At 38.6% G+C, this 18,727-nt stretch overlaps 1 protein-coding gene across 22 annotated transcripts in view; it reads right to left on the bottom strand.

Annotated features, from left to right (window-relative positions):
• Positions 1 to 18,727, bottom strand: part of SIPA1L1 (signal induced proliferation associated 1 like 1) — a 411,542-nt gene that overhangs the window by 251,742 nt on the left and 141,073 nt on the right. The window contains exon 1 of one of the 22 annotated variants that reach the window (XM_063715619.1): positions 9,355 to 9,373. The exons of the other annotated variants lie outside the window; for them this stretch is intronic. The gene's annotated coding sequence lies outside the window, so the exon portion shown is untranslated. Of the gene's footprint in view, positions 1 to 9,354; positions 9,374 to 18,727 lie in introns of those variants that run through there. 22 annotated transcript variants of the gene reach the window in all.

Below are 18,727 nucleotides of genomic sequence, written 5' to 3'. Positions count from 1 at the left end.
ATGACAGAGTGAGACTATCTCAAAACAACAACAACAACAACAACAAACAGGTTGCTCCCTAATACTACCGCTTATATTGCTTCTAGAGCACTTATTACAGTTCATATGTCCATATTTGTTTCATTTCTCTTCCACTAAGCCAGTAAGTTCCATGAAGATAAGTACAATGTCAGTTTGGAGATATACAGTGTCCCCAGAACCTAGGCCTGACACATAGAAGGGGCTCAAGGGGAAAAAGAGGAATGAATGATGATCACCAAAAGGAACAACCGTAATTTAAACTTCAGAGAACTGCACCCAAAGATAGCTCAGAGTTTCCAAGAGCCACATTCAGTTTGCTTGAGTACCCTGCTGTAATGAAGGAAAAACAAAACTGAAATTAAAGAGACTCTTGAAAATCAACTGGTAGTTGACATTTCCTTTCCAATGAGTTAGAAATATATTAATAGGTGAATTTAATTTTTTTGTTTTTAAATATGAACATCCTGTCTGTTTGAAGGGAGGACTCTGAGGATTAAAAAGGGTAACTACTTAAGCACTCAGTGATATATAGAGCATTATAAAATATTAGGATATGATAAATATCATTGCCACTAAGTTAAATAAGCAAACTTCCCAGTATCAGGAAGAGGCATCTTCATTCCTATTAAACCACTACCTTTGAAAATGTTCTCTACGATGTATGTACGATATTAGGTAGCTAAAACTTGAGGTCATCTTTATAAAGAAATTCTACTTTTTATAGATTCAGCATTTATATTATTATGAAAAAATAACCATTGTAAGCAATTACTTTGATTTTGTTCAAATGGGTATACAACAAAGAAAAAATGATAAATGCTTCAAAATGTTTCCACAAGTGTTTCAAATAATGTTGCTTTATGACACTTTGTGGGAGCTGGTTAATGGCACAACAATTTTGGAGATGTTCACACATCACCTGTGTGGGCAATGCAAAAATATTCACAGAGGTCCTCTGTTGGAAACACATCAATTATTATAATAACATGGACAATACATCCTCTTATAAATAAAATACAAGTTAAAAAACCCACATTTTTTCTTTTTTAAAAACACTTATTTTGATGTAAAAAAAAATTACAGACACAGTCACAAAATAATATATAATTTTGTGTTGCTGAAAAGTACCAAAAAGACATAATGTTAAGCACTGACACCATTAAAAGGTATCATCAGCCTCAAGGAAACTATTATACAAAGGTGTTGGTTAAGATGATAATCATTAAGACTACAAGAAAAGTGGTGCCCAGAAATAAATATAGGTTTTCCTACATCAAAATAAATGCTTAAGTAACACTGTTAAATCATGAAGAAAAAAAATATTGTCCTTCAAGGTTATTATTTAATGAAATCAAAATAACTTATTACTACTTTGTTTCAATTTCAGTTGAAATTTTAGGCAATAATTTAACTATATCTATGCAAGCTCAATATATGTTCACTTCTCTGATAATTAAAAAGTTAGCAATAACCTTCTCTACTCCAATCTTACCCTATTAACGTATCTGTTTAACACATTCTATGTAAACCTTAGACTTGTGTGTGATAAATGAGGCTTGAAAGAATCCCTCCATATTTTGATAACTGATTATTCACTTGCATAAATGAATAATGTTAAGTTGCAACATGTGATAAACTGACTTCCAGCCCCGTGAGAGCTGCCACTAGTCTTACCTTTCTCATTTGTAGATTTAACAACATTTATAGGCCTGTCCAACCCACAGCCCACGGGCCACATGCAGCCCAGGACAGCTTTGAATGCGGCACAACACAAAATCATAAACTTTCTTAAAACATTATGAGATTTTTTGGCAATTTTTCTTTTTTTCTTTTTCTTTTTTTTTTTTTTTAAGCTAATCAGCTATCATTAGTGTTAGTGTACTCTATGTGTGGCCTGAGACAATTCTTATTCTTCCAGTATGGCCCAGGGAAGCCAAAAGATCGGACATCCCTGATTTATGCAGTCTCCAGAGGAAAAATTCCTACTCACCTAAATCACACTGAAGAATATATCAATACAATGGTCTTATTACCTTAAAATTAACCTGTTAAATTTTCTTTCCATGTTCTCTAACCTTTCCTAGTCAAACTGGAAAATATCCAATAAAATTAGTGTAGCGAAACCAGACTCAATTCTATAATGAATAATCTCTCATCTTCTCACGAATTTCCTGGAAGTAATGAGTGTGGACTGAAGAAGCAGATGTATAGCACACAGACTGGGTCCCAAGTTATAAGCACACTGACTTCATCTAGCTTCAAAGGCATACTGCCTTTCAGAGTCTAAAACAGAGCGATGTGCATCATAAGAGATAGCCTATCAGATCCCTAGGCCCCAAATGTACCAAAGGTCAGTTTTCTAAAGGCAATGTCTATTTTTAAACGAATATAAGTTGGGTTCTAAATTTGACCTCCATTTAAATGATCAACTGGGGAGGAATGTCTGGCTGGACTCCTAAGCAGTTTAAGTTGCTTGTGGAATGGTCCAAACAAAGTTCATTTTATACACAACACACAAAGATTCTCTTAGCAGCAGGCGTCTTCCACAGAGGCAAGAGCAGCAGCTGTGAACAAGGAGCCATCCTGCAGCTGAGGAGCCTGGAATTTACTTCTTCACATAACTGATAAAAGCAGGCCATTCTCCACTAAGATGGTTTGGGAAAACCAATTTCCGAGTGCTCAGTATAAAAGAATGAGCATATTTTATGAAAAACAGAGCATATTTTCAGTGGCGTGCAGAGTACATGAATACCATCCAGAAGAAGATGCCAACAAAAACCTACAGTATTTTCAAGCTTCCTCACAGTACTCTTCTCTTCACAAAGTACAAGTTCATAGCCTACACTGACCAAAAGAGTCTCAATGACAATGAAGAAAGAGTTTTCTTTTGAATTTTGTGTTCAGAAACAGGAAAATAAAGGAAAACATAAATTTCCTATTACAACATCTCTTAGAGATAATTATGGCACCAACTGATAATTTTGGAAATTTTCATCATTCTCAATTTTGAAGAAGCCTCAAAGCACTGGGAACTTTTACAGCTTTTTAAAAATTATTTTTCATGGGTACTACAACAGTGGTATAAGGTTGGCACTAGCATACAGTACTACTTGGGAAATTATGTCCTACCAATTTTAATATCCACGTTTGAAAAATCACTTCCAGGACAGAGTGAAATGCTAAAACAAATACACCTCTGAAAACACATCTATAAACATAGAACTACATAAATTATATATATATTTTTTTTAAGCCAAAATAATAGGAATTCAGTAAACTCCATTTAATAAACTATTAATAATCAGTAATGAAAGTGAAAATAGCAGATGTGCCCATTTGTACACGTCACTAACAAGGTCTGCCTTCTCTCATTAGCCAGCAGTTCCGGCCCCCTCCACCATGCCTAAAGATAAACCAATACAGTGAGTCAGAGGGCAGAGCAAAGCCAGACGTCTCCTTTTCTAGATATCTGAACAATCAGACTTTAAGATTCAAAAAGTATCGACCATGAGAAGTGAAAGCATAGCATCTGCATCAAAAGCCTTGATTCATCATGGCACCTACACACTGAGGATGGGGTGTATGTGTATGTATCTGTCTGTCTCCCCCAATTCCCTGGAAAATCCTAAAGGTAAAGACTACTCTTGTTCTCTTTTGCAGCTCTAGAACCCAGCATATAGCAGATATTCAAGTGTTAAATGAACAACTTGAGCAAATGAATACAGATCTCCTACACTGAGTCTTCCAATGACAGATAATTATAGTTCTCAATTATGTCCTGGTATCTGCATGAGGTCCAGCTCATTCAATATAACAAAGCATGGTGGAAAACTACTGTTCCTCACCTCATTCTTTACCTCTGGGATCCATAGATCTCACTTCCTCATGTCCCCAAGGGCTGAGTAGAGTGAAAGTGGACACTGGAGAGCTCTAGGCAGTCTTCCTTTCTCCTCTTCCTGCTCACCCATGCACACTCATTCGTTACATATTTAATGGGTACCTACCATGCCCTATACACCATAGACGATGCCAGGAATAGCTCTAACACACCATAGCAACTGCCCTCCAAGAATTTATCACTGAGAAAAGCAGAGAAGTTACTGCAATGCAATGTGAAAAAATGATGGATATACAGAATGCGTGCTTCCTATGAGAAGTCAGGCGCTGTCTGGAGTATTTACAGGAACTATCTCATTTTCTCCATATCACCACTGCTTAACTTCCTCTCTGTGATGCGGTAGGCAGAGACCAGGGAACATTCAGTAGGAACACCTAAGCCACTGAACCAGCCAAGAGCACCTGAGCCACTAAACCAGTCAAAAGGTGATGGAGAGGGGAAGGAAAACAGCATGTACGTGAAAAGAAGGCTGAGCAGAAGACGTGAAACCTGAAGGATCAACAGAAGTTTCCAGGTTGAAGAGGAGTAAGCAGAACTTTTCATGCAGAGAACTTACCAGGCAGAAAAATCCAGAGGGAAGAAAGACCACCGTGCCATCAGAAGATGATGGCAGAATTTGGTACTGGATCAGTGTAGCTACCCAAAGCAGTTCTTAACATGCTAGGGAGAGAGCTTTCAAGAGTTCTATCTAAAGAAGGGCCTCTATGAGAAAGAAAAACCAGATAATTTTACATAAATATTTCTAAAACATGCGCCTTTAGAAGAGGCATGAAAAAAATTTATTAATCTGTAGCACGTAATATCAATCCTGTTCTATTTTTAAACCCTGAATAATATTTATAGATTTAAAAGATTACTTATTGGAAAGTAATAATGGTGCATTAAGAATTTTATAAAAGCATAGAAATGACCTGGGAAATAATTTGTCCAAAGCTGAAATATTGCTTTAAAATACTCTTAAATAACACCCTTCACTCTAAATTTTGGCAAGATGGTTAGGGAGATTCATGACTTAAAAAATAAAAGTTGTATTTGATGGCAGAAAGTCAACTTTTTCAAACTCAATTTCCACTCCGCTTCCTTTCTTTAGCAATAGAAGTATCATTTTATTTGGGCTGGCAAAGTGCCCATTTAAACATCACACTTGAGCCTCCCTTGAAGATAGCAGTGGCCAAGGAGTTTCAAGTAGAAGTCAACGGGTAGAGATTCCAGAAAGTCTCATTTGCCTGTTTTCCTTTCCCCTCCTCCTGCAGACAACTAGGCTGGAGCTCCTGTGGATTTGGGGACAAAGGCCTTACACCAAAAAGGCTGAAAGCCAGGAGCCTGTGTCCCTTCCTGATGACTTGATAGAACCACCACCCCAAGTGGTTTCCCCACAGAAAATCGAACCCTGTATAGTCAGATACCTGTTTCTACTAGTCACACAGAAATTTCATTGCAGATGCTGGAGAATATTTAAAGTACACATGGTAAGATTTGGCAAAAAACAGTTGCAAATACATTTAGGGTATTAAAAATATTTCATGATTCACTATCTTTTTCTGTCTAAATCGCACATCCGTATGATTATGAAACATCTTTTTAAATCAAAATAAATGTTTTCCAATGTTTTCTTTGGGCAGGAAAGACACCCAGTTCTTGAAACATCTGATCTACTCTGGGTGCTGAATTAGGGAGAGTGAGTAGGGCCAACAGAAAGATCTCTGGAGAGAGGGTGTATAGGCAATGTGGGGGGGAAATGGAAGTTAAACATCAACAACAACAAATGCAAGCAATTTACAAAAGCTTCCTTGTGTTTTACAAGCCAGGTGAATTGTTAGATAAGAATCAATTTGGGGGTCTATGCCCTAAACCAGCGGTCCCCAATCTTTTTGGCACCAGAGACTGGTTTTGTGGAAGACAATTTTTCTACACACTGGGGGCAGTAGGGAATGGTTTCAGGATGATTCAAGTATATTACATTTATCATGCACTTTATTTTTATTATTATTACATTATAATACATAATAAAATAATTATACAACTTACCACAATGTAGAGTCAGTGGGAGCCCTAAGCAGGTTTTCCTGCAACTGGATGGTCCCTTCTGGGGGTGACGGGAGACAGTGACAGATCACCAGGCATTAGATTCTCATAAGGAGCACGTAACCTAGATCCCTCACATGCACAGTTCACAATAGGGTTTGCACTCCTATAAGAATCTAATGCCACCACTGATCTGACAAGAGGCGGAGCTCAGGTGGTAATGGGCAATGGGGAGCAGCTGTAAATATAGATGAAGCTTCACTCGCCTGCTCACTGCTCACCTCCTGCTACGCAGCCCAGTTCCTAACAGGCCACAGACTGGTACTGGTCTGTGGTCCAGGGGTTGGAGACCCCTTCTCTCAATGAATACCTGGTTGCCACTGCCCATCATCACAGGATTTCATGGACTTAACTGTAGTAGCATTCTTCTGCTATTGATATCCTGTCATTTTATTTTTAAAAGGTAGAGCTGCTTTATGGCAACTCACCTGATAAGTGAGACACATTTCATTTGGTTTTTGTGGTAACGTTATTGTACCTCTTCTCTATTCCCACCCTCCAAAATAGCTAAAGGATCATGGGCAATGAATTACACTCATCTAAACACAGTAATTCCACAGGGCTGGGATGGAGTAAGGGGAGGGAACTCCTGTCTTTGTGCAGAATCGGAAGTCTACTGACTGCAGAAGAGTCAGGATCATGTTCCCTACTCTAACTTAACTCTAAGCATAGGTTTTGTTTAAAGCTAGGAACAAAATCCAAATGGAGGCATTAAGCAAAGTAATTCCATTTCCATTTTTAGCTCTGTTCACTTTTTAAAACAAATGATTATTCCTCTCTATTTCAAATATTGGTTGCCAAACTAACAATAAGCCTACTGTCAAGTCTCTACTACCTGACAACTGTTGAATTCCTACTGTACGGTAAGTTGTTACATAAACATCAGTTTTCTGGGATAGCAAAATGAGTATCACGTCCAGATTCAAACCTAGATTTCAATCCTGATTCTAATAATCACCAACTGCAGGTAAAACCTTGCAGATTAATTTCCCTCTCTCTGGCCCCAGTTCCTAAAAATCATAAAATGAAAATAACGCTTGGCCCTTCTGATACACTATGAAATCATTCCCCTTCTAACATTGTTGGAAAAATTAGTGCTAATATATATAAAGAACCTAGCAAAATGTTTGACAAATAATGGGCATTTTATAATTATTAATATGATGCGAATTACTTAAAGGGTTTTAAATATTTAAGTAGCTAGATTACTTATTTGAGTATCAAAGATAAAAGATGAGAAAGTTTAAGAAGGAAAAAAAAAAGATGAGAAAGTTAAAAAAAAAAAAAGTTGTCCAACTAAAAGCATCAAACAAAATAACAAATAAAATGAGAGGCAGAGTGACTTCTAAGCAACAGTGTCCTCTCAGCTGCTACATGAAACACCTGTAGTGATGAGAACTCACAACCTCAAAGAGCAACTCCACCATTCATTCAAGGCTGCATTAAGACATACTGAGGATAGTGTCTATTATATGTGTCCGTTTCTGCAGCAGGCTAGAGGAACACAAATAATGAGGACACAGCCCCCTGCTTTTGAGGAATCCACAGCTTCCTCATATGAACAGACAAACATCGTACAGACATGAGCAACCAAAGAGGCGAACACAGGGTGCTACGGAGTGCACAGGTGGGGCATGCAGCCCAACCTAGCGATGTCAGAGGGAAGGAGTAAAATCTTACAGGTGACAGAGAGCATAGTGTATCAGAAGGGCCTAGTTCCAAGCAGGAAGTGATAGATGATATGGCTGAGCAAGGTTCCCATCACAAGGCTTGAAGGCCAAATGAAGACTCCTGAACTTTCTCCAGTGAGCTGTGAGGAGCCTTGGAAATGTTTTAAGCAGGAGAGTGACATGGTTAGACATGCTTTTTGTACAGAAACTCTGGTGGCAATGCAGAAAATGAAATGGGTGCAGGGGTGGGATGGGATGGTAAATCAGTAGTCTAGGTGAGCAAGAATAAGGCTACAGAAACATAACTCACATTTTAAACTTGCCCAAACTGTTACAATAAAGCTGGGCCTCTCTTGATTTCTGCAGAGGTTTTATACAAATGTAGTCTCCCAATAATTATCAATGGCTCCAGAAGAATAGAATCAAGTGGTCTGGTTTTGAAGTCTCACAATGAATGCATGATACAATGTTGTAAGCAACACTGTATATGAAAGATGAATTAGGAGACATTTTCACAAAGAGCAATGTGCGCACAAAGAGCAATGTGCAACTTCACCCTAAAATACCACAGAGCACGTTCCCCACTACCAGTTTCATGCTCAAATGCCTCTAATTATAATCATCTGTTATTAATAGAAAGAAAAACTGTACCCGAAACATCTATAATTTTTCTGCATGGTGTGGGTAAACTACCATCTAAAACAAATATTTAGGTTTAGGTAAAGAATAAACTTTTAATAGCCCTCAAATTCTGACCACTTTTAAGACTTTTCCCTCCAAAGACTTGAATGTCTTTGGCCTGCAAGTATGAAGTCTCTTAACAAAAAGAGAGTAAAACAAATCTCTGGATATCATAAAGGATTATATCTGTGCTTAGCTGTCGGCTGAAATTGTTCGTAAAAAAGAAGAATACCACACAAGTTGTCTGGCTGACTATGAGTTGGCTGCTGCCTGTGCATTCACACACACACAAAAATGTGTATAAACATGAACATCTAGGCACAAATATCCATCTGGACAGGATGTTAACACCATTCCTCAATTCCTTACGGGTCCTATTCTTTTCCAGAAGTATAAAATCTACCAGCTGGCTAAAAGCACTTCAATTTGGGTGAGAGGGAGAGAAGATGGAGAGGAGTCAATTCTTTGAACCCAGACAAGGACTCATCTCCATAAGATCATTCAGAAAGCTTAAGAGGTTAAATACATCAGAGCCCTAATTCATCCCTATGAAAAAAGTACTAAATTCTTCTCTCCTCTCTAATCCTGTCTAAGTCTTTCTTTGGATTTGGTCCCCGGCACAGATTTAATGAGGTGCATTTCCACACACTTTTACTGAGAGAGATGTACTCAGGGAAAAAGCGGCAACAAAAAGTGGCTACTTATACCACACTGACTTGGGAAAAATTGGCAGAAGAAATGTTCTGGTGGCATAATGAATCCTCGAACTGAGACTGTTCCCATTCTTTCCTGGGTTGAGACTGGGTAATCGCTAAACCCAGGACTTGATTTTGAAGCTTCTACACCTCTGGTCAAAATACCCTTCACTGTTTCATTTGGTCTTCCCAATCCCTTCCCTCTCAGTCTTTCACCCCATTTAACTAGGGGATCTTATAGCTAAAAGCTGAAGAGCAAAGGCTCTATAACCAGACCCTGTAGATTCGAATCCTTAGCACTTACCTACTCTCTGTGCCTGTTTCTTCTCCTGCCCATCAGGACCAGCTTCCCAGGGTTCTCCTGAGGATGACATGGCATAACCTATGTGAGCTGCTCAGTACAGGGCCTGGCACAGAGCTCCATAAAGGGTCCCAATGGTCTCATTAGTCTTAAGTAACAAAAGCATGGCAAACACTTAGGAGGGCAGCGTCCAAGCCCTGTGACACTTGCCATTTTGTGGCAAATAAATACTAAAAGCATAAAAAGACCAATCAGTTACCATTTTTATATATCTATAAAGGGATGTCATAGGATTATCCAACTATCTTCCATCTTTGTATTTTATTATCGTTTTCTATAATTAAAATGCCATGTGAGTTATTCTTAATTACCTTAAACTTCACCTTCTTAATTGTCTACTCCTATATCCTGCTGTGACTCCATTAACATGGCCTCCTGGGGTGGACTTCAAGAGATTTATGATCACCTACAGTTAGTTTCCCCCTCACTAATTTTTAATGGTTTTCTACTGATAAATAATGACTTAAAATAAATTAGCTAATTTTTAGACCATGTAGTTGTTTTCACTAGGAATCCACTGAACTATATTTGTTTTTCACCAGCTGTCTGGATAATTATATTTAGTCCATGTTTTTAAAAAGTCAGTAGAGAATGAATATGTTAATCATTAGCCTCTTTTTTTTTTTTTTGGATTTATGTTTTTTTTGCTATTGTTGTTGTTGTTGTTTGTTTGTTTGTTTTACAGAAGGTCTGGCTATCACCCAGGCTAGAGTGCAACTGGTGTGCAATGGAGCCATCTCAGCTCACTGCAACCTCTGCCTCCCAGGCCGAAGCCATCCTCCCACCTCAGCCTCCCAAGTAGCTGGGATCACAAGCATGCACTACCATGTCTGGCTGATTTTTGTATTTTTTGTACAGATAGAGTTTTGCCATGTTGCCCAGGCTGGTCTCTGACTCGTGAGCTCAAGCTATCTACTCACCTCAGGTTCTCAAAGTGCTAGGGTTACAGGCGTGAGCCACCACTCCCAGCCCGGAATTCCCTATATTCTCTAATTTGCCTTAACTTATGCAAGGGGTTCAGAATGAAAACATATCAACTCACATCTCAAAGGCAACTCAATAATTGGATATAAAAGACTTAAAATTAGAAATTTTTTAAAGTAACAAAAGGTGAGAACCACAAGGTAAATAGGATAGTGAATGACTACAGGTGTCCTGGGTGCATTTCTGCACCATAAATCAAATAGCACTAAATGTAAATTTACATATGGTATTAAAATGCTCACTTTAAATTGTTAATTTTTTTAGTAGAGAGGAAAAGCAAGAAAAGAGTCCACTGTGATCCTAGCACAGAATTTCCACAAAACTGAAAGGTTTCTACTTTGTTCTTATATTTTACACAATATATATTAATTCAGCCAAGATAAAATGACCTTTTTTGTTTGTTTGTTTTTTTGTTTTGGAAACGGAGTCTTGCTCTGTCGCCCAGGCTGGAATGCAGTGGTGCAATCTTGGCTCACTTCAAACTCCGCCTCCTGGGTTCAAGTGATTCTCCTGCCTCAGCATCCTGAGTAGCTGGGATTACAGGCACCCACCACCAAGCCCAGCTAATTTTTGTATTTTTAGCAGAGACGGGGTCTCACCATGTTGGCCAGGCTGGTTTCAAACTCCTGACCTCAGGTGTTCCGCACAACTAGGCCTCCCAAAATGCTGGGATTACAGGCGTGAGCCACTGTGCACAGCCGACTTCTTAAGAAAAAAAAAAAAAAAAAAAAAGACTAAGAGAAACAGAATGTCTATTATTTTAAGATGTGTGCAATTTGTGAAAAACACTAGTCTGGCCGGGCACAGTGGCTCACACCTGTAATCCCAACACTTTGGGAGGCCGAGGTGGGCAGATCACCTGAGGTGACTCAGGAGTTCAAGACTGGCCTGGCCAACATGGCAAAAACCCGTCTCTACTAAAAATACAAAAAAATTAGCTGGGCATGGTGGCAAACGCCTGTAATCCCAGCTACTTGGGAGGCTGAGGCAGAAGAATCGCTGGAACCTGGCAGGTGAACGTTGCAGTGAGCCAAGATCACACAACTGCACTCTAGCCTGGGCAACAGAGCAAGACTGCGTCTCAAAAAAAAAACAAAAAACAAAAAAAACACTTGTCTAAACTTTGTATTTAAAAACAGAGGAGGACTGCACGCAATGGCTCATGCCTGTAATCCCAGCATTTTTGGAGGCTGAGGCTGGAGGATCCCTTGAGCCCAGGAGTTCAAGATCACCCTGGACAATATAGTGAGGGCTTGTCTCCACTAAAAATAAAAATTTAAAAAAAAATAATTAGTCCAGCATGGTAGCATATACCTGTAGTCCCAGCTACTAGGGAGGCTGAGACAAGAGGATATCTTTAGTATGGGAGGTCAAGGCTGCAGTAAACCATGATCACACCACGGCACTCCAGCCTGGGTGACAGAGGGAGACCCTGTCTTAAAACAAAGCAAAGCAAAACAAAACAAAACAGGGGTTTAGACAGGTGTGTTGGTTCATGTCTGTAATATCCTAACTTTGGGAGGCCCAGGCAGGAGGAATGCATGAGCTCAAGAGTTCAAGACAAGCCAGGGCAATATAGTGAGACCTTGTCTCTATTTAAAAAAAAAAAAAAAAAAAAAAATTGGCCCCGCATCGTGGCACATGCCTGTAGTCCCAGCTACTCAGGAGGCTGAGGCAAGAGGATCGCTTGAACCCAGAAGGTTGAGGCTCCAGTTAGCTATAATTGTGCCACTACACTCCAGCCTGGGTGACAGAGCAAGACCCTGTCTCTAGAAATGAATGAATGAATGAATGAATGAATGAATACATACATACATATATACACATACATACATACATACATACATACATATATACATACATAGAAAAAGAGGGGTACTGGTCCTGGGTAGGATGAAGGAAGGACACTGCATCTCATTTCTCTACTGAATGCAGTTATAATACCTGGAAAGATTATAAGCAGCTATTTGAGGGGTCTGAAAAGTAAATGATAGCAGGCTGATTAGGGAAAAAGAATGAATCTCAAGGTACTACCAAACTGGCAATGAGCTTCCCATTTTTTCCCTAAGAAATCATCAGCCTGGACTCAAGGCAGCTAGACATGGCATACCAGGATGTGGACAGACAGAACAAACTGAGTTTTAGCTAGAGGAGCAGAAAAGGGAATTCCTAAATCTGGAGAGAATGGGGGAAACACTCCATTTTTCTTTCTTTTTTTTTTTTTAATTCTCTTGCTTCCCAATCCAAGGCAATTCCTGGTGGTGGCGGACAGCGGGGACAACAGTCACATAAACTCTGAGGGAAAGGAACCTTCCTCTCTGATCAGAGGAGCTATGATCTCAAGATGTAGGAGCAAACATCTGCTGCTTTCTTCCTCTATCTTCCTGCCTCTTGGCCCGAAATGCAAGCAGTCACAGGAAGTACACTGTCCTATTCTAATGTCTCATCTCTGTGGCTGGAAAAGTAAAAAGGGGAATCCCAGGGAAGGAGGAAGTCATGGAGAAATCGACTCACACGAATATAACCAATTGATTCTTGGTAAAGGTGCAAAGGCAATTCAATGGAGAAAGATTGTCTTTTCAACAAAGGTGCTGGAATAATTAGATATCCATATCCAAAAAAGGAAACCCGACCTAAAACAGATCTTACACAAATATTAATTCAAAATAAACCATATATATCTAAATGTAAAACTATAAAACTTTTAAGAGAAAACATAAAATCTTTATAACCTTTAGTTAGTCAAAGAGTTCTTGGAAATCACCCCCACTGTACTTTAAAAAAAATGATAAACTGTACTTCTTCAAAATTAAAAATTCTTGTTCAGAGAAATACACTACTAAGCAAATGAAAAAATAAGGTATAGACTTGGAAAAAAATTTGCAAATCGCATATGCAACAAATAATTTGTATCCAGAATACATAAAAACAAAATAAAACTGAAAACTCAACCAAGAAATAACGCAATTTAAAAAGTGGTTATTTAAAAACTTGAACAGATGCTTCATCAAAAAAAATATACAAATGGCAAGTAAGCACATGAAAAAATGTTCAACCTCATTAGCCACTAGAGAAATGCAGGTTAACACCATAATGACACACCACTACACATCCATTCAAATGAGTAAAATAAAAAATACTGATAATACCTTGATAACAGGAAATGCTGTCAAGGATGCCATGCATCTGAAACTTTTATACATTGCTGGTGTAAATGCAAAATGACACAAATACTCTGGAAAATAATTTCAAAGTTCCTCAGAAAGTTAAACATACCCCTACCATGTAATCCAGCAATCCCACTCCTAGGAATTTACCCAAGGGAAAGGAAAGCCTATGTTCACACAAACACTAAAACACAAATGTTCACAGTAGCTTTTTTTTTTTTAATACCTCCAAAGTAGAACAAAACCAAATGTCCTTCAATAGGACACTGGATAAATAAATTGCAGTACCTTCATACAAAGGGATTCTACTCAGCTATTAAAAGGAACCAAGTATCTATACTATCCACAACAAATTGTATGAACCTCCAAGGCATTATATTCAGGGAAAGAAGTCAGCTTCAAAAGATGATCTAGGTCCTAGCACTTTGGGAGGCTGAGGTGAGTGGATCATTTGAGCCCAGGAATTTGAGACCAGCCTGGGCAACACAGCGAGACCCCATCTGTTAAAATAATTAATTAATTAATTAGAGATGGTCTACCCTATACTTCCACATAAATGACACCATCCCAGAGAGAACACTATCGGAGAACAGCCGGGGCAACACAGTGAGACCCGTCTTTTTTTTTTTTTTCCTAAAGAGAAAACTATGGAGATGGGGAACAGATCAGTGTTAGATGGGAGGTAAAGGTGGGGAGACAGTATAACATAAAAGAACTTCTTTGTTCTTGTTTTAAAGAGTCTTGCTCTGTCGCCCAGGCTGGAGTGCAGTAGCACCATCTCAGCTCACTGCAACCTCCACCTCCCAGGTTCAACCAACTCTCCTGCCTCAGCCTCCCGAGTAGCTGAGATTACAGGCGCACACCACCACACCTGGATAATTTTTGTATTTTTAGAGATGGGGTTTCACCATGTTGGCCAGGCTGGTCTCAAACTCCTGACCTCAAATGATCCACCTGCCTTGGCCTCCCAAAGTGCTGGGATTATAGGTGTGAGCCACTATGCCCGGCCCACAAAGAAACTTTTTGAGCGGGGTAGAAGAGTTATGAGGTAGTTACACATGTCTATACGTGTTAAGATTGATACCATCCTGGCTAACACAGTGAAAACCCGTCTCTATTAAAAAAAATACAAAAAATTAGCCAGGCGTGGTGGCAGGCGCCTGTAGTCCCAGCTACTTGGGAGGCTGAGACAGGGGAATGGTGTGAACTCGCAAGGCGGAGCTTGCAGTGAGCTGAGATCACACCACTCACTCCAGCCTGGGTGACAGATCTAGACTCCATCTCAAAAAATAAATAAATAAATAAATAAATAAATAAATAAAACCAACAAATTGACAGATTTGTTATTCAGAGGCACAAAAAAGTTTTAAAAAAAACATAAAAATACCTCAAATTTACAAAAACATATTTTATGACTAACTTACGTAAATATGGTACTGAAAACTGCCACAGAAATGAGTTTTAAAGACAATGGAACAATGTAGTATTAAGTGTTATTTAAACCAGTGTACTTATAAAATATTTTTAGAGATACCACAAAACCATTTCTTTCCAAGTTAACTGTTCAGCCACAAAAATATGACTGTTTAACAGCAAGAACGCTAATGTTCAACAGAGCCCAACAGTTCCTGCCATTTGGCTTCTGGCTTTTGAGATGTTGATGTTACAAAGCAGGTGAAACATCCGGGAAACAGATGCATGAACTCGGAGTCATCCAAAATTTGTCCACTACAATCCAGGCCCATCTCTACCCCCACCGGGTTATACATACCTCCTCCATTTCCTCAACAGGAAGCACCCAATACACACACAGTTTGTTTTAAAACTTGAACAGTGTGTACATAAAAGGAAAAGGTCACAGAAACCAGTTTCATCAGAAGCATCTGTACTGTGTCATCAAGACCACCACAACTGCGGTGCCTCTACAACATGCCCGAATTTGACCTACCCCACTGTAAACCTCCTGCTAGAAATGATGCTTTCCTCAATGGAGTAAGTGAAAGGGAGGAACAGCTCTCAATTACACTGTTAAACAAAAATGATCCAGCCTAGGTTCAAAACGCTATGATAAAATAATTTCTTAACTCTGCACTCTCTCTGTCCAAATACTATTAGTCTTCCACTGGAGGCATTTTTGCCTTTTTCAAACAAACACAATAATAACCAATAAAAGGGCAATTCAGATGTTGCCCCTCATTCCACTTTCACTGGCTGCATCTTCCCTTTTTCAGCTGTGTCCTATGTACATAGCTCTGGCCATTCAATTCATAAAACAACCACAAATGTGTTACTTTGGAAGACATTTTGAAAGCAGAATTTTTGTTTTAATGGAGAATCTATGGATAATTTTTTTCTTTCTAATCTTCTCTATTTTTCAAATGTTCCCAATACTGAAACATCAAGATAGGTGAAGAATTCCCTTTCCTCTACTCCTGACATAATTTGCCAAAAATTATGACAGTGACTTGTATTGGTTTTCCAATACAAGGAAAAATCCTACTGTTTGAAGGTATTGCCTAATCCCCCACCACCATCACCACAAAAAGGAGGAGGGGGAAAGGTACACTAAACTTTCCAACAACATTGTTCTCACCAATTAATAAAAAAAATTCAGTTACAAACATAAGGAAAGTCTGGTTATTTCTAAATGGGAGAGACTGCTTCTTGATGTGTTTAGCTTGCTGGAGAACAGTATGCAGGAACAGATGAGCATTTAACAAACCTGCTTTTATTACAATATTTCAAGCCTGAAGTATATGCTATAGCATCCTTTAAAGACTGGTACTTCTTGGTGTTCTGTCAGACATACACTTAAAAATAATCACCTGGTTGCACATGACCAAACCTTGGCTCACATGCACAAGGAACACTGTTTTTTATTACATGTCAACAATGAACAGGGATGTCAAGTGACACCTTCGCAGCAGTGCTTTCCTTTCTGTTGCCTAAGATGCTATTATTTCTATTAGTCTGAGTGGCCAGCAAAGACATTCTACATTCAAAAGAAAATTGACAGTCAGAATTTCACACATGCACACACACCTACACACACAAAATGTTCTTAAGAAAACTCATTCATTTTACATGATTTAGAGCCTGAAATTTAAGGGTTTCTTTTCAGGCTGGAATATATTAGCAATGCCTACTGGCAAAAATGCAAGTTAGAAAATCAGAATTAAGAATCAACTATAAATAGCCAAATGAAGAGAGGAAAAACTGGAAGCTATTATGTGAAGCCCGGAGATACCAATCAGGGGAGGGATTCTGATGGGTCCTACGTACTGATAGGAGGGACTGATCAGCAGTGTGGTGCACAGCAGAGATGTCCTCACCTAAACAATGACAGGGCTGAACTGAGATTACTCCACAAATCCCTCACAACTAAATAATTGCCATTCTATAATTTTGGCACAAGATTGAAACCTTTTTATATTGTGATCTCCTTATAGGCTTTGTCTTCTTTATCACCCTGGCATGGTGCCTGGACCTAAGAGATACTCAAACAGCTGCAGAATAGAATGAATTAGAAAAGAAAGTTAATTACATGCAAAGGACAGTATCTCCCAGTGGGCATTATCCACTGGTCCACTGAAGCACTCGGCACACTCCCAGTTGGCCAACAGCAGAATCACCGTCAGTTTGGAGGATTTTTGTAAGTGCCTGACAATTCCATGTAAAATAACTAAATTTTCTTAGACAAAATTCACTTTCCAGCTAACTTCATAGTTGATCATAGCTTGTACTGGGAGAAGTCTCAGCTCTGCCAACTATTTACGGCTCATTTGTATTTGCATTATCTACGTTACCTTCAACCCATAATTCTCTGTAGGAATCTTCATAAGCCAAGTGTCAGTTTTGTAGCTGTTGCTTTAATTAAAACTGGTTAACATAATCTGTAAGTCTGATGAGTAAATGTAGCACGTCACAAGGCTGAAAGCAAACAAGGGAATGCAGGACCCTTTGCACTATGGAAGTTCCACATAATCCCAGGACAGCTGCATTCAAAATAGGACACTTGTCATCTGACAGATGACATGAGCAAGGTTCCCAGTTTCAACCAAATATTAAATATTAGTACATTTTAGCTTATTTCTTAGAACAGCTTAATGACAGCTCTAATATTTTCTTCCCATCCTTCAGCAAATGCACTTATTGGGAAAACACAGTTCTAGACTCCTTCTGAGAACATTTCTGTTCTCAAGTTATTTTTCTCCCATCAGTTTGACCACATCACCCAAATCCTTCCTCAGCATTTTTAAAGTACCATTATATAAAAGAAAAAGCCCAGAATGACCTCCCTGTTTCAAAGACAGACTTGTATCTCATCCAGTTTAACCTTTTATTTTCTATCCATGAGTAGTTCCACATATAGGATTTTTAAGGCAGATCCCCACTACTCCTCCTTTTCGCACCTAACTTTATGAAAGAAAAAACCAAAGAGCAGTGCTAGAAATGAAAAGACCAATAAATTTGGATCAGAAAATCTGGGCTCAAATTATGCCAGTACTAGCTGTGTAAAGGAGGTGGGGGAACAAACCTTTCTGAGACTACTTCTAAACTAAGGAAAATTCCACTTTGTTCCACTATCTTCATTATTATAAAGGGTAATAACTATTATAAATGATGAACAATGATTATGAAGATTAAAAGTAATTTTATTTCTAGACTTAGTTATATATTAATTATATATTATAATTATTGTACAGATAAAAGCAATTTTATTTTTATATGTACATTTAATTAAAGGTAATTTTGTTTATATCTTATTACACTTATATATGAAAGCTGAAACTAATGTGTACTGTTTTCATTCATGGTCTCTCTTAGTCATTCTGTGAAGCACCAACACTCAACAGCAACCAAATTTAAAAAGCCTCTCTTTAAAGTTTCATGTCATCCATTATTGTAATATAATTATCATGTAATTAGAGAAATAACACCCATTTAAAGTGGAAAATTAAGCCAGGTGCTGTGGCTAACACCTATAGTCCCAGCTACTCAGAAAGCTAAGGTGGGACGATCGTTTGAGCCCAGGAGTGTTAGGCTTCGGTGAGCTATTATCACACTACTGCACTCCAGCCTGGGTGACCAAGTAAGACCCTGCTTTTTTTTTTTTTTTTAAGTTTTCATAGAATAAAGTCCCAGAAGTGATATTAGCAAGACAA

This window comes from Pongo abelii, chromosome 15 (assembly GCF_028885655.2).
Source record: "Pongo abelii isolate AG06213 chromosome 15, NHGRI_mPonAbe1-v2.0_pri, whole genome shotgun sequence".
Taxonomy (NCBI): domain Eukaryota; kingdom Metazoa; phylum Chordata; class Mammalia; order Primates; family Hominidae; genus Pongo; species Pongo abelii.
Note: the sequence above shows the minus strand (reverse complement) of the source record. Positions and strands in the feature narration are given on the sequence as shown.